Below are 15,972 nucleotides of genomic sequence, written 5' to 3'. Positions count from 1 at the left end.
AAACAGAGAAATAGGTGATACAGGTGTACTTTTGAGTTTCTTTTCTATTTCTCGCTTTGGAAAAAACTATTTGAAACTTTATTACACTGAAAATATTTTGGTGAAACTCTTAATAAAAAAAATCAATGAATAATCTTGTGCTTACTTTTACATCACAGGAAGGATAAACAAAGAAACAAGACATTTTTTAATTACATGATTAATATCAATTTTATATTACATATTTGCCTGTGCCAGTAAGTGGAACTGGGCATACTGACCTACCAGGTCCCTGTGAATGTTATGTCCCATCAAATAAAGAGATACTTAGTCACTAGGACCATAGGGATCTGTCTCTGATACAAAAATCAGAGATTATTTAGGATTCCACTTGAGCACTGCTCCCAGCCTGGACCATGAAAAGATACTATCACAGCAGTGAGTGAGTCTTTTTTTTAATTTATTTAAACAGGCTTCAGGAAAAGATTTACTGTCTTGCTTTCTTATTCACTGTTTCCATCCAAATATTCCAGTTTAAAAGCAAGGTTAATATGAAAGTGAATTCTTTTAAAGTTTGTGGGTAATTTTTCAACCTGGTACATACAGAATTAGACACGTCCCATTAAAAACAGCTGGAATTATATAGGTAATGCCTTGCATACCACCCAGAAAATTTACCCTGAGCCTCTAGCCACTTCTGTTTCTCAAACTTTCCTGAGGCTAAAATCACTATGAAGAACATCTGGGCTCTGTTCTTTAGGGATTTCTATTTTATTCCATCAATATTTTCCCTCGTTTTAACACATGAAAATTGTAATGAGATATTCCCATATTAGGCATATGGGAACATCCACTGCAGATGATACTCACAGAAAATCTAGTTTGTGAATCTCCTGTGCTTACAACTATTAAGCCTGTCATTTCTGATTCAGTAGCATTTTGCACCTGTCATTCATAGCTAAATGAAGTGCTATATATTGAGGACTGATTTGCTTGCTGTCCCAGTGCTTACATCTCATCAAGATAGCACTATACTGTATGGTGGTTAACTTACAAAATGTTCCCAAATATTTAAGACAACAAAAAAATATCAACCACTGTCATTGATTAATGTATAATACTGGTAAGACTAAAGAGAAAACAGAAAAAGAATATTTTTAGGATTTCATTTTAACCACAAAGACTTTTTTAAAAATAAGTCTTTAAAATAGACAAGTGGAAGGGTAATCAGTATTCAGTAATATTTCCTAAATACATATGTGTATGTAATATGCTTGTTGTGTATTTTTGCATGCATTCATATGTAAGAATATACAACTGAGGAAAGCTCAGAAAGGCAAATTTGGCCTTAAAACTTCTATTATGATGTTTTTATCTAACTAGAGATAATCTACGGTTGTATAGTTCAGTTTTGTCTGGTCTACCATATGCATTTTCTCCACTGAGGGAAATAAATTATGCCAGCCCTTTCATTAAAAAAAATGCTTGGTTTTACTTGGCTAGTTTGATCAGGCAAATATAGACTCCACCATTTGAAAAGCAACCTTTGACCAGTTTTTAATTCAGCTGATTTGGATGGAGCAACATCATAAAGCTTTACATGTTCTTCCCTACAATATATGGCCAGTATGTAATTACCTACAGTTATCTTCTGCTTTTATAAATGATGAACTTTTTAGAATTATGATGTAGATCATAATCACGATTGTCACCACAGAAAAGCTTGTAAATGTATTTGTAAAATTCCTATATACATTTGCAATGGTTCTTCAGTGCATCCCTTCTTCAGAAAGCAGCTTTTATTAAGCTTATGTGTAGTCTTCTTAATTGAATTGTGTATGTGTGTTTTTGCACACACATTTACACTGGCAGTTTTTTATATGAGCTTTGGCATATTGCATGTGGCAGGCTGTTGAAACATGAATAAAGACAGTAGGAAAAAAGCAATGCACATTCTGCTGATAATCAAGAGAAGAGATTTCTCCAAGTTTCTGTTGTGTCAAATCTCAAGGTTCACCCCGAAGTTCCTAAGTTCATTTTTCAGCCCCTAGAATTTCACACTGCATTATCTGTCTTGTTTGCTAAATTAACATACTTATTTAAACCACATGAGGAGGCTGTACTTGACAACTTAGAAGGGAACGCAATATATAGCAATTTCATTATGCACAATTGTGAAAAGGTGAGGCATTTTGTAAACATAATTTGGGGGTCATTTTAAATGACATACCTTTTCTCCAACTCCTTTCCACAGCCTGAAGCTGGAAAAATAAAGTGCAGCCCATATTCTCTTTACAATTTACTCTTGAGAAAAACTGACCACAAAAGTCAGTAAACATTCATTGTGAGCTTTAGGCTACTTTCCTTGGATTTGCCCTCAGGCTAAGCCAAGGGCTAAAAACATTTCATGAGGAGGTCACAGTTTTAAGAAAAATAAATATATTGCTAGTACAGCATGGTTACTCAGAATTTTTCCAGCATGAGACCAAGCTTTCTCCCAACAAATACATAGAATTTTATGTTATCTGTCTGTCATGTTATAATAAATATTGTGGTTATAAAATCACCAATATGCTAATCAACATAGCTGTTGTGACCTACATACCACATATTTCTGCCAGAGCTTCCCATAACATGTCATATTGAATCCACTCTGTGAAGTACAAACCAAATCTACTTCAACCCATTTAGCACAAAGATTCCAGGGAAGAAAAAAAAAAACAAGGAGCACAGCAGAGCGAAAAAGCTAGGTCAAGCTCTCTTGTTAATCTTGGGCTTCTGTGACATAAAGCCATGTTTGCCACCATGTACTGCCATGAGCAATGACATGATTTCTCATGAAAAGGGCTACAAATAGAAGAATGCCTCCATCCAATACAATTCCTTAGATCAAAGAATCTTGAAAGATTCCTCTCTTAATGGTTTGTTGTTTTAGTGCAGTTACTGATCTGCTTAAGCCAAACAATATCTACAAAAAAAAAGCTATAGTCCTTTAAAAAAAAAAAGACTGCATGTCAGTGTAAAGATACATACTTCAGAATTTTTTTTTTAAGATTTTAATAATGTATACTTAAGGTATTTTAATTGCTCTGAGAGAAGCTTCCTTTTTTGTCTAATGTATTTTGGTTACTTATTGTGTGATCAATACAGGAAGAAGTGGCATGAATATATTCACAGAAATTCATATTATTCTTAAGTTTAGACAATAACATCAGTACAGCAAACTTAAGGAACAGTAGCTAAAATAGTTTATAATATCAAACCTCCACCAGGTCAACTAATTACTGTTACTAAGGACCTTCACACTGTACCATGTTTTAATAATCTGTTATCACAAATTCTTCTGTCCTAAATATCTCTCTCTATGTGACATATAATGTTAGAACTTGAAGTTATCTATCTTCAGTGAGGATTTCCTAAAGCATTTTCACAGAAAATGTCTTTAAATCTGATGACCTAGAAAAATCCTAGCCTAGAGAGCTACAGTCTACTTGAGAGTTCCCCCTGCATGCAAGTGTAAGGAGAACAAATCAGAATAAATTTAGAGAATTACTCTTGTTTATAGATGTGGAAATGCTGTTATTAGGTCAATATTGCAAAAGAGTAGCAGAAAATAATTACAGTAACAGCTTAAAGCTCAATATGTAAAAACAAAACGAGAACTGACTGATGTAGAGTCCTTTCTGAGTAATTTCTTATTCTGGCCCTAATGGCCAAAAAAGTCCTATATGTTGAGGGATCAAATACTATTTTCCTCCGCAGACACGCGAATTCTACAGAAAATAAAGAGATTCACTTATGCACCCCTAAGCAGAGCTGGTCTTTCTGTCTCAAATGGAGTGCTTTAAACTACACTGCAATAGTCACAGATGCTCTGCTCTTGGCAGAATGAGAAAAGCTTTATATAAATTCACAAAATAGCTTCATTAGATAAAGATGCCATCGATCTTTATTACCTCTATTATCTTAAAGCAAATTTCACCAAACAACATAGAACTAAATTCAGGAAAAGACCAATGAGGAAACTCTGAATTAGCGTAAAATGGCTAAGTAAGTTAATCCCAATCAACACCTAAGCAACGAAGAATCAAAGGTGTACCGTATCACAATGATTTGTTCCTATGTTAAGTGGAGTAGCAGAAGTAAGGGTCTACCTTATCACCATGTCATTATGGAGTTTAAATTCCTGTAAGTTTATACCTGTAACTTGTTCAAAGTAAATTTATTTTATGGAAACTATTTAGTACATCAACCTCCTCCCCCTAACTTCATTTAATTTCACAGTTTATATCCAACTTCTTTTTTTTATTGTTTTCAAAGATGAAAATAAGACAAACTATTTTTTCAAGAAACCTAGCTAAAATTAAAGATTTTTTTTTAAAGACCGACCAATTCTTTCACTCCACAGTAAATTCTCACAGGGAAGACCTCACACAATTTTCTCATTTTCTGAACTCTGGGACACCTGTGCTGCACTATGTTCTGAAAGACACAGTAACTTGCCTTCTATCTGGTCTGGTGAGGAAGATCACTTGGAAAAAGCAGAAACACAAACTCATTTGAGAAATATTGTCTGTGCATGAAATAGAATTCCTAATGATGAAATGAACTAATTTGAAGAACAAATCATAAGCCCTCATTTGGGAGTTTTATCACTAATACTGATTTTTATTTTTTTAAATTTTTGATTTGAAACAGGAGAAAGTAATGAATTCTTACTGAATTCCCNTATTTCTGAAATCTTCTGAAATCGTAGAATGAAGCAAGCTTGGATATTTTAAATTCAGTTTTCTACTTAAAGCCAAGATGTTGGCACATCATTTGGGAAGTGTTAGCCCACAATCATAGGAAGTTTTCAGAAAGCAGAAGAAATATAGTTTGGCTGAACATACTGGAATACCTTCCACTTTTTTTTTTTACATTAACTACTGTTTCCAGTTACAGCCTGACACTGTTCTAGCCAAGTCTAACTGTTTAAGCCCATTTTACTATTGAATTTGCACTCATGAAAAGTAAAGTGGAGCAAAATTTTAAAACTTTACACCACATGTAAATAGTGCTAAATTGATTTACAATAGAAAAAGATGAAAAGATCTGAGGAATAGATTGTAGTACTGGATTGCAGAGCCTAGTAACTGACAGAAAATTTTCCTGGTATGAAGAAAGTCACTGAGAAACTCAAAAAGGGGAGCACTGAAGAGCATACCTATGGAATCTGTCACTCACTCTACATTTTGAGCACTGTACAGTTACTGCACCTAGTCATGTCAGATGTTATATGCAGGGTTCTTGAGTCTGTATATGTGATAGAGTGCCATTATTTTCAGGGGGAAAGAGCTCTAATGCTATCTAAATGCCAAGAGTCTTAGTATAGATATTGCACAAAATGATGCCACTGAGCCTCAGGATATGATTTTACACATTCCTAGTGTGTTACCTAACTCCATTAGGAAGAATGCACTCTGGCAATCTTCCTTTGAGGATGAGAAAATATTACAGGAAACATGCTACATGCCAGACAAATGGCCTTAGCTTGAAGTCCTGCCAGATGAATATGTTGCCTTTTATGGATCTGAAGTGCATGTGAAAACCTCAGCAACATATTGCAATCCCATGAAGTGCCAAAGAGACCCTCAGAAAAAGGTAACCATGGATTTGAACAACATAATTACTGCTGTATCTTGTCAATTACAAAGTTACTTTAAGTGGCTGTGATGGACAACATAAGGATTGCAAGCTCTTAAAAATGCTACACTGAAAAGCTTCACTGTAATATCCAAGATTCAGACCTTTGTAAGTAAGAACGAAGAGATTAATGAAAAAGTTTCTGCAGATAATAAATAAGAATGCATATGTGCATGCCAAATATCATGAACAGTGTGGTTTTATTTGTAGGGCTACACAAGTACAAAGCTTGGGTATGTCTCTTTTCTACTGAAAATGCATCTTTGCATCTTCTAAAGTTTTCTATTAAAAAAACAAAAATAAATCTAGAAAGACAAATTTTTTGTGAAACCTCTATAAGTTAGATCATTTCAGGCACATCCCTAAGATAAACCATTTATATGACAACTGTGAAAGTCGTCTGAAGAGTGCTATATCCTGAGGTTCATGAAAATAAGACATCTTGTTCCTAACCTATACAAAAATGAAGGAACTTAAAACTGAACTTCATACCTTATGATCAAAGGTATCTTTAATAAATTTGATAAAAATGAATTAAAACCGCAAAACCACTTTACAGAGCATCAACTGGGTCATTCTTGGTCAGGAAAACAAGAACATATCTTAAATGTTCAATCAGCATGGCCCTCAGATAACCATATATATGTGCTTTCAGTACAGACAGAATAGTCCAGGACACTGAAATCTTTTCTCCTAAGCTTGCGGCAGCCTTCCTGGTAAACCCAGGCCAGAGCTGCAAATACTGGAAACTTGCAAAAGATAGCAGTCAACTTCTGTAAAATCTAGATGTGACAGGCTCAAATCCATGCTGTCATAGCAAATCAAGCGGCATATGGCTTGGTTTAATAATACCTTATTAAACCAAGCATAGCCTTGGTTACACAACCAAACTCATTCTTCCCCCTTCTTTCATCTCAATAATTTGTCATCCTCCAGAACATCTAGCACAGTCTGTTTCCTGGTCTAACGCTATCACTGGTCCAATATTAAATGGGAAACTATAGTTGTCATGGACTAAAGCAATGGCAAGGATCTTGCTCACAATTACTAGATGAATGCTGAGCAATGCCCAAGTACATGCCAGCTGTATTTGTTTAACCCACACATTTCACACATACAAAGGAAGTGAATATCCATATATCAATTTTCAAAAAGGATAGTTTTGAACTGTTGGCTAGTAAATGTGTTTCGGGACACATCTATTGAGTCACAAAATTTCTCTCTCCACACGGAAAATTTATGTTCCTATAGACAATATAATGGCTTTTGCAGAATCATAGATTCAAAGATCTATTTGAGTTGGAAGGGACCCTTGAATGTCCTCTAGTCCAACTCCCCTACAATGAACAGGGACACCCACAGCTAGCTCAGAGCCCCATCCTGTCTGGAGGATCCACCACCAGTCTGGGCAACCTGCTCCAGTGCTCTATAACCCTTATAGAACTAATTTTTCTTATATTCAAACTAAATCTCCTATTTTATGAGTTTGAAACCATTTCCCTTTGTCCTATCAAAACAGACCCTGTCTTTCTCCTTTCTCATAGTGCTCCTCTAGATACTGAAAGGCCATTATCAAGGCCTCCCAGAGCCTTCTCCTCTCCAGGCAGCCCAAACTCTCTCAGCCTGTCCTCACAGAGGAAATGTTCCAACTCTGAAAATTCTTGTGGTCCTCTGTACACAATCCTATATGTCCATGTGTCTCCTGTACTGAAGACTACACATCTAGATGCAGTACTCCAGGTGAGGTCTCACCAGTGCAGAGAAGAGTGGCAGGATCTGCTGGCCATGCTTCTTTTGATGCAGATATGGTTAACTTTCTGGGCTGCAAGGGCATACTGCAAGCTGCACATAAACCAGAAGTGTGCCCTTGCAGCCCAGAAAGCCAACTGTATGCTGGGCTGTATTAAGTGTTCTACAAAGGCAGAGCAGTAAAATAGGCTCCTAATTAAAAGGAAAAAAGAAGAAAATTGAGAAAAAAAATCAATAGAAAATCAACTATATATACACAATAATCAGCCACCACATACGAATAAAATATGACTTGTACAAGCTGGATATACATGAAAATTCTTTTCCATAGTACATCACAAAAGACCAATATATTAATTGTTTGTTCCACACAATAAAGTTTTTTAGTGATTAATTTGTGACACAATAGCAGCAGATCTCACAAAGATCAGTAATCGCAGGCAATTTTTACTTATACTGATTTCCACACACCAATTCTGAAAGAGACAAATTCCATTAAGTATAAATTCTTCTTAAAGCTTTGAAGGAGACCTTCGCCTTTATATGGATGAGAGAATGAATGGAGACGGGATATTCTGAAGTGATACGGCACCTGACAGTGAAAGAGATCTCTATTTTAGACACCTTTATAACTGTTCACTGTGCAATTATAAAAACTGGAGATCTCTTGGTGATTTATGAAAAATAGCTGATGTACTGCTGTATTCTTCAATTGTGACAGTTATTTTGGGGAGTAAGGATAGGAAGAGAAGATATTACAGTCATTTTATCTGGATACAAGACGTATGCAGTTTAAACAGTAGTTTAAACAGAAGCAGCAGTTTTAGATTGATGTAGTCCATTATCCATATAAAATAGTAAGTTCACATTAACCAGTAGGTTTAAATTAATGTATTTTGGTACTGGGAGCAGAAAGTAAAGGTGTTGTTTTTTTTTTTTCCTCCCCCAATCACATTCTTTGTGAGAATGAAGGGATTATTCAAACCTGCATGTGTTCACACAGCTGAAACAAACAGCATTCCTTCTTTGTAAGAACAGAACTTTCTTCCCAGTTTGGCTCAGGATTGCAGTCCTAGTCGAAATATGTGTTTTGTTAATAAGATTAATAGACCATTTTGAGACAGTTACACTACAATATTGTGACACTTGACCTCCACTTATCTGAAATATGTGTATGAAATATGAATATTTCATATCCTGAAATGCAGAAGTTCCCTGACAATAAACTCACACCCAATATAATTCTGTTGTATGAAAAGTCTTTGCAGAAGAGAACAATGGAATTTCTAAAGATGATATTTTGTGACTTCTTAATTCAGATACAGAAATCAGAGTCATTAGCAACTTCTGAAGTCTCTGTGAAAGCAAATACTAACTGCTTATTTTTCTTCACTGTACTTAGTCTGGTTCAGCTGTGAAAGCAAATTATACATGGGAACAAACAGTAGCCAGTGTAATGACAGAGTGAAATCAGAGAGGTGGGTCAAAGAACTCCTCCAGAATTTTAACATACCTACATTGATATGAAGGTGTGTTACCTGCACATGCTTGTAGCTTAAGGGGGGCAAACCCTTTGTTTCTTCTAGGAAAAGAAGAATTTAATAAGAATTCCTACTTTGCTTTGGGATAACATCTTCCATTGATTTAATCCCTTCCTATACCTAGTTGCATCATGTGAGGTAGCTGTGGTTTTCATTTTACATTCAACTCAACAGCATGATGAATAGCTATTGTCAGCTTTACTTCACCCTGACCAGCAACTGCAGCAGTGGCGGTAGGCTGGGGTCAAGGAGCTGGCCTCAAATAATCTACAGTTTTCCTACCCCTGCTCCTACCCCCCTTTCTTTAAGCTTCCCTTTCTTTTTTTCCTTCTTTCTCTTTTGCTGTTCCATCCACCTTGCTCCTTTCTGAGGCAGCCTGAACAAAAACTAAAAGTGATGGATATCATCATTTATTGTTTGTTGCCCTTTTATGATGTTTCCATCATCTTCTTTCAAAGTCATCCTAACATTGTAGTATATTTTTAATTTATTTTACAGGAAAAAAAATCATATTTTATTCATTTAGATGTTCCCTCTTGGTTCACTCTGTTATTTACAGCATATGGGAATTCAGCACTTCAAGCACTGACTCTATTTACTTACTAAGTTACTGTATTAAAATCATTATAAGAACTGGCCTATTGATAGTATCCAGTTGAGGCTGATTTTGATTTTGTCTGAAAGTTTTTGCCAATAAAGCTACAGACCTTCCCAGAATAAAAGCAGGAATACATTCACTACATATAAGTACTGGCAGTTTCCAGCTAGGAGCCAAGAAGGAAGGAATAAAAATTACATAAAGCATTGAGAGGTAGGGATAAGAAGAGAGATAGTACAGGTAAAGGCACAGACTGCTAGAGGAGTTACATATTGGGAATTTAAGACTGGAAACTTGAGACTTGCTTGGACTTACTTGGCAAGAGAGCTGGTGTCAACGGTTTACGGGCGTTAGGCCCAATTCCGTGACAAAGGGGACGGGGGACCCAAGGGCCCACGTCCCGGGAAAAGGGGAAAGGGGAAAAGGGTAGGGAGAGTGGCCCTGAGAGCAAAGAACAGCGGCAACAATCTGAGGAGAAACAAACTAATTTACTAAATAAAATATCGGAATGCAAAACAACACACTATAATACAATATAATTACAATTTAAGCTGATAAATCCAATACAGAGAGAGAGAATGTCCCAAAATCAAGGTAGGCCTTACTCTACTACCGACGATAAGACGGCTGGAGAGCGAGGTGCTGCCAAGATGAGAGACGGCGGAAAAAAGGGACGAGGTCTCGTGATCTGCAAGTTTTTATACTGCGAGCTTCTATCTTTTCCCTCCGGCTGGAAAATGGTAACAAAGGAGCAAAGTACCGTGGGGACTGTAGCTGTCCTTCTCTTCTGAGAACTAGGTATGTCCACTACATGATGTTATGATGTGGAATACCAATAACCGAAAATCACAAAACCATGACAGCTGGGAAGAAAGAACCAAGCAAATAAACATGGACAGGATAGGTAAGACAACAGGGATAAGAGCTAAAAGTAGTAGAAGAGCCCAGCAAAGAGCCTCTTACTCCATGACAAAAAATATTTCTGAGTGCTAGCATCCTCAGAGGCAGCCATAACTGAGGTATCCTTGAACTGCTGAGCATGTTGGTTTTTCAAGGTAAATGTTCCATTAGCAAGGACTTCGCTAGCATCAGGTTTTGTGTTACTGTGACTTCTATTGCATGCACCAATATACCCTAGCTTGAGTTACAACGAAGTGTTAAGGGATGGATCAAAGGCTTTTTAAAAAAAATACTTTGAGATGTAAAAGTGAAGATTTACTTCCATATTCAGAAAAGGAACAAATATAAGCCTGTAACAAACTTACAGAAATCACCAAAATTATATATCCATAATTCCACAGAGCAAAGGATTGTACTGTATCATTAGTCATAAAACACATAATTTTCCTAATTTAATGTAAATTGCTATGTATATGAATCACTATGCGCGTACTGTATGTATCTCAGATTTATACATATAAAATCCATGAGAGAATTCATTGCTCAGAAGTCTGTTTTCATGTTCTTGAAATTTTGAAGTGTATCTTTTTTCCTCTCCTATATTTGTTTTTTCTTTATCTGACAAGAGACCTCTCCTTGTTTTTCCACACACCCCAATCACTACAGCTCTTCCCCTTGCCTCTTCAGAAAAACTTATGGTATGTGTACTGATGTGTTCACGGCTCTGTATGTGCACTTCTCTTGTCGTAGGAATGAATCCACTCCAAGGAGATCTTTCTGGTTAAGACCTATGATTTTTCAGTATTTTTGAACAGAAGAAATAGGCTCTTAATCATGTTACTGCAACAATTTCCATTTGCAGCCAATTAAAATTAGACTAAACTTTGAATATTACTAGTTTCACTTCACAGTATTTTGTTTGATACATAGTTATGATTTTTTAATTACATGAGCAAGTACATCCATGAGAACACAATGAGAAACACTGGGTGCAAAACTACTTGCCACTATTTGGCAAAATCATATCACTTCTTTTGTTGTGAAGGAAATTAGTAAAAAGTAACATGGAACAAAATTGCACAACATTTAAATAAGAACCTCTACTGTGAAAGAAATGCATATCATTAGTGTAAACAGACAAACAGTGTTACCCCATGGCATAAACAAGGGGTTCATCATGAGCAGACCCATTGAATTTGTTAGATACAGACCAAAACCAGACATAGCTTAAAGAACATACTAAACACTCCCATGACTGGGATTTGAGGTACAGATTTCAATAAACACAGCTGGTGGAGGCTCTTGTTCATCACTGGTGAAAATGCACAGTCAGTGATGGTGACTACGCTGAAAATCAGCATTTTGTAGCTGAGAATTTGCTCTATCAAATGGTGACATTATGCCCTTTGTATGTGTTGTAATTCCCACAAAATAGATAGGAAGCATTACTTTTGGAATGACCTGCTCACTAACCAGTAAACATACCTATCAGGCTCAAGCAGTCTAGGTAATACTGCTGAAATGTAGAACAGCAGAAAATGGATTCATAGGATACAAAAGAAAGATAATTGGCTAAACATATCCCTAAGGCCTGCAGAATAGGCACCACTATTTTTTCTGCAAAGAAAAGTACCAGATCTTTGTCACTGAGTTACCTGATGAACTACCCGCAGTTGTAGATAGTTAAGGGAGACAAAAGGGAACCGCTAACCACTGTCTGTAAAAATAGTGATTTTGATACAGATTGTCCACTGCCATCTATTGCTATGCAGAGTGAAACTGCTGAGCAGCCAGTTACACTTTTTGATTCTGAGGAACTGATTTGTTGCAGCTTTGGTTCAGGCAAGAGCAAATCAAGGCAAGGAGCAACTTTAATTTATGCCACTGTCAGAGTGTCTCATGATCTCTCTACCACTGGAGTTCCTCTCTGCCACAACCTTTCATGCACTGACGAGGGATTTCCCAGGCAGAAATATATGTATGTTCATTGCACAGATGGTTTGCATATGCGCAGTAGACTTAACATATCTGATTTACTGTGTATGCACAGACCATCTGTGCAGCACATGTGCAGCAGGTCTGATGTGTACTGGACACATTGGACTTACTGTGCATGTGCTACACAGTTAATCTGTACACACACAGTAGCCACAGCTCTGACTGAGTTGCCAGACATACAGATGGCCAGAGTCCTTAAATTCCTTTCAGAGGAAAAAAAAGGAGCTGGAATGAGAGGATGGTTGCTTTTATTTCTGGAGAATGTCATAGCTCATCCTTTATTCACAAACACGGTAGATAAGTAACTTCATTACTTACTAAAGCAGAATCATCATCTCACCCCTTTTTACTTGGGGAAAGAAATCCCCATACAGAAGGGGAAACTCCCTGCTAGTCATGTATGTCCTAAAGCTGGCTCCAGAAAAAAAGCAGAACTCTGACAAATCTCAATAAACTTCACAGAGAAAATTTTATCTGCAGATTAAGTCTATTTAAAATTAGCAAATCCATTGCAATGGAATTACACACGCTTGTGTTAGTGAACATTGGCAGCCACTTCAGGTTTTCTGCCTATAAACAGCCTCTCCAGCTGGAAGTTTTTAGATTATACAGGACAGCATTCAACTCAGCAACCCAGACCAACTGTATGCCATATCTCAGAAGGAAGCTTAGTCACTTTAGACCAATCCTACCCCTTTGGAAGACTGGGATTCAGTGTCCTGGAACATACCAAGTTTTCATTCCCATCACTAAGACTGTGAGCTAACAACACTGTTTCTAACATTTTTGCCAATTTTCTGTCCATTAACTGCCCTTTAACTCTAAACAACAAACTTAAACATATAAATAACTTATCAGATCCACCAGTCTTTTCAGTAATGGAAAAAGTAAATTACAAAGCATGCTATTGGCTAGAATACATGGAAACTTTATGTATGTACTACAATAACACTATAATGTGATGGAAAGTACACCAATAACAGCAGGGTGGCACAAACCTAGGCTGCAGCAAATAAGAGCAAGCCTAAACACAGCAGCTGGGTATGCAAAAACAAGGGGAAAAAAAACTCCTCACCTTAGAAAGGCCTCTGGTACCCAGGAAACTCCAGCAAGATACTCTCACCTCCACTGCCAACCCTTAAATGAGGTCTGGGAAGGGGTGGATCCTGGCTCCACCCCTTCTGGTCACTCAGGTGCATTGCACCTGACCTTGCCTTCCTACCAGGTGCTCCATCACTGGTTCAAGCCGTGACTTAGCATTTCTGCTACAACTACCTAATTGATAGCTTTTCACTGACGGAGGGAATATTGTGCGGATATGTTGGAAAGGAGAAGGAAAATGGAACATTCAAGTGAATGCTGCAAGGAAGACAAGGACTGCTTAAGGCTTATCAGCTACTATTGGGGTTTCTACTTTAATTTAAGAAAAGGCAAGATTCTCCAGCTCTGTTGTTAATCTATTAATTCTCTTCAGTTTCCTCAAAAACTGTCTTTCTTACCCACTAACATGTGTAAGATAGCAAGCTAACACAATTTTTATCACAATATACACTTTCTAAATATACTGAACTTTTGAAGACCCTTGAAAACAGCTTGTAATATTGTATTTGACCAATGGGTGAAAAACGTTAACCTTGTGCCTTTGAAGACTAAATACCCTTCACTTTATAAAGCAGTGTGTCTTAAAAGGTACTTGTCTCTTCTAAGCTGCTTTGCCTCACTTTTATTTTTTACCTCATCCCTGTGGTCTCTGTTTAAATCACAATTGAAACATTTCAGAATATATTTCCTAATTAGCACTATATCAAATACATTTCTTGCAATAAGTGAACTGTGTTGAAGAGTAAAACCCATATTGCAGCTAAAGGTTGAAATATCAGATTTATTTTATCCTACAGTAAAGAAAGTAAAATTTGTAGGTGGTAAAAGATGCTAGATTTTTTTAGTTGCTTTCATTACTGTGTCTAATCACTTATGAACATTTATAAATACAAATTTTTTTCAAATACTTTCTCATAAATAGAAGGTAATGAATGAAAGCTGGAGGTTTATTCACATAATCTGTCAACTGCAACAGGCAATGACTTGCAAAAAAGGATAATTTACTAGTACTGAAACTGGCAGTGGGCGTAACATACTTGGCACATTTTTAATATCCTTAGCATATTTTGTTTCAAACTTGTTAAAAGGATATGCTGTAATTGATCTGCTTTTAGTGACAGTATTGAATAATACTGCCAGAAGTTGTAGCATGTATCAACACAAAAAGACAGCAGAATTAAAAGATGTCTATTAAAATTGATTAGACCCTTCAGTAGTCATTACTATATATGATATATTATTCCCAAATAACTTCATACCTATACGTTTTCACTGCATGCAATAACATCTCTGTATATTGCAGCTTCATAAACGCTGCTGTCTAAATTTAAAAAAATAATAATCATGTAATAGACTGTATCTATTCTTCCAAAAGATAATGTGGGTGATGTCAAGGATCTCTGCTGCACCGAGCCCCTAGTGGAATTTTTGTTGGCTCAGTCAAATCTCAAATTGTTTTAAAACAAATACCAAAAATTTTGAAGGCTTTCATACCATTTCATAATAGTATGGAAAATCAAGAGCCAGCTCCCCTCTCCTTAAACACTCACTTTTGAGGATACCATAATGCAGTAGCATATGTTTGAAAGTGACACTCTTATTTCCAGAGGTACACAATGTATGTTTAATATTCACTAGCACAAAAAACTCAGTAAGACTGGAACTCAAATGAACAGCATAATCATCTGGCAATATAACAACTCAGTTACTTGCTCAGTCTTTCAACTAGCTTAAGCCACAGAAATATTTTCTGGATTCCCAGTGACAGAACAGCCACCTCAGAGCACTGGCTAGAACATATATAAAAGGTATATGTCTTGAATTCAGTTCCCATTCTGAATCAATTAAAGACAGAATATAAGGCTGAATCTCACATTTCTTACGTCACCTTAACAATGAAAATACTTAAATTAGCCTAGTCTCTCTTTTTTCAAGTATTCCACTTTTCCCCTTAAACCATAGTGCCCAGCAATAATATTCACAAACTTAAGGGAACATGGCAAGGAGAAATAAACAACTTGAATCTGTTCTTTTGGTTCTGAGAAGACTATTCATGTGCAGAGTGGGAGCCAGTATCTTCATATCTCTTCCAAAAAATCCCTGTGATAAATCAGATTTCAAGTCCAAGAAAACACTGGTTTCAATGCTAGGTTCAATGCAGTGAAGAGCAATGGATCTATTTCTTTTTAAAGTTTTCCATACTTAAGTGCTCATGCAGCATCATGAACATTACAGATGTTCATATCAGTAACAGCACAAATGAATGTGTCTGCATAGAAAAAATGGAGAACGGGAACTGGTTTTAAGAAACATGATCACAGCTATATTTTATTTCAGTAACAAATATTCACACAATCATTCACTGGAAAATGCTTGATATGTGACTGAACAAATGTTTATGCATAACAACTTGCTGAGAAA

At 36.4% G+C, this 15,972-nt stretch overlaps 1 long non-coding RNA gene across 1 annotated transcript; it reads right to left on the bottom strand.

Moving 5' to 3' along the window:
• On the bottom strand, positions 7,791–13,554 carry LOC110400935. Its single transcript, XR_002440161.1, has 3 exons — positions 13,526–13,554; positions 8,399–8,485; positions 7,791–8,005 (listed from the first exon to the last, which is right to left on the bottom strand). It is a non-coding gene; the product is annotated as an uncharacterized LOC110400935 (long non-coding RNA).

This window comes from Numida meleagris, chromosome 6 (assembly GCF_002078875.1).
Source record: "Numida meleagris isolate 19003 breed g44 Domestic line chromosome 6, NumMel1.0, whole genome shotgun sequence".
Lineage (NCBI taxonomy): Eukaryota > Metazoa > Chordata > Aves > Galliformes > Numididae > Numida > Numida meleagris.
This window is presented reverse-complemented; position numbering and strand designations above follow the sequence as displayed.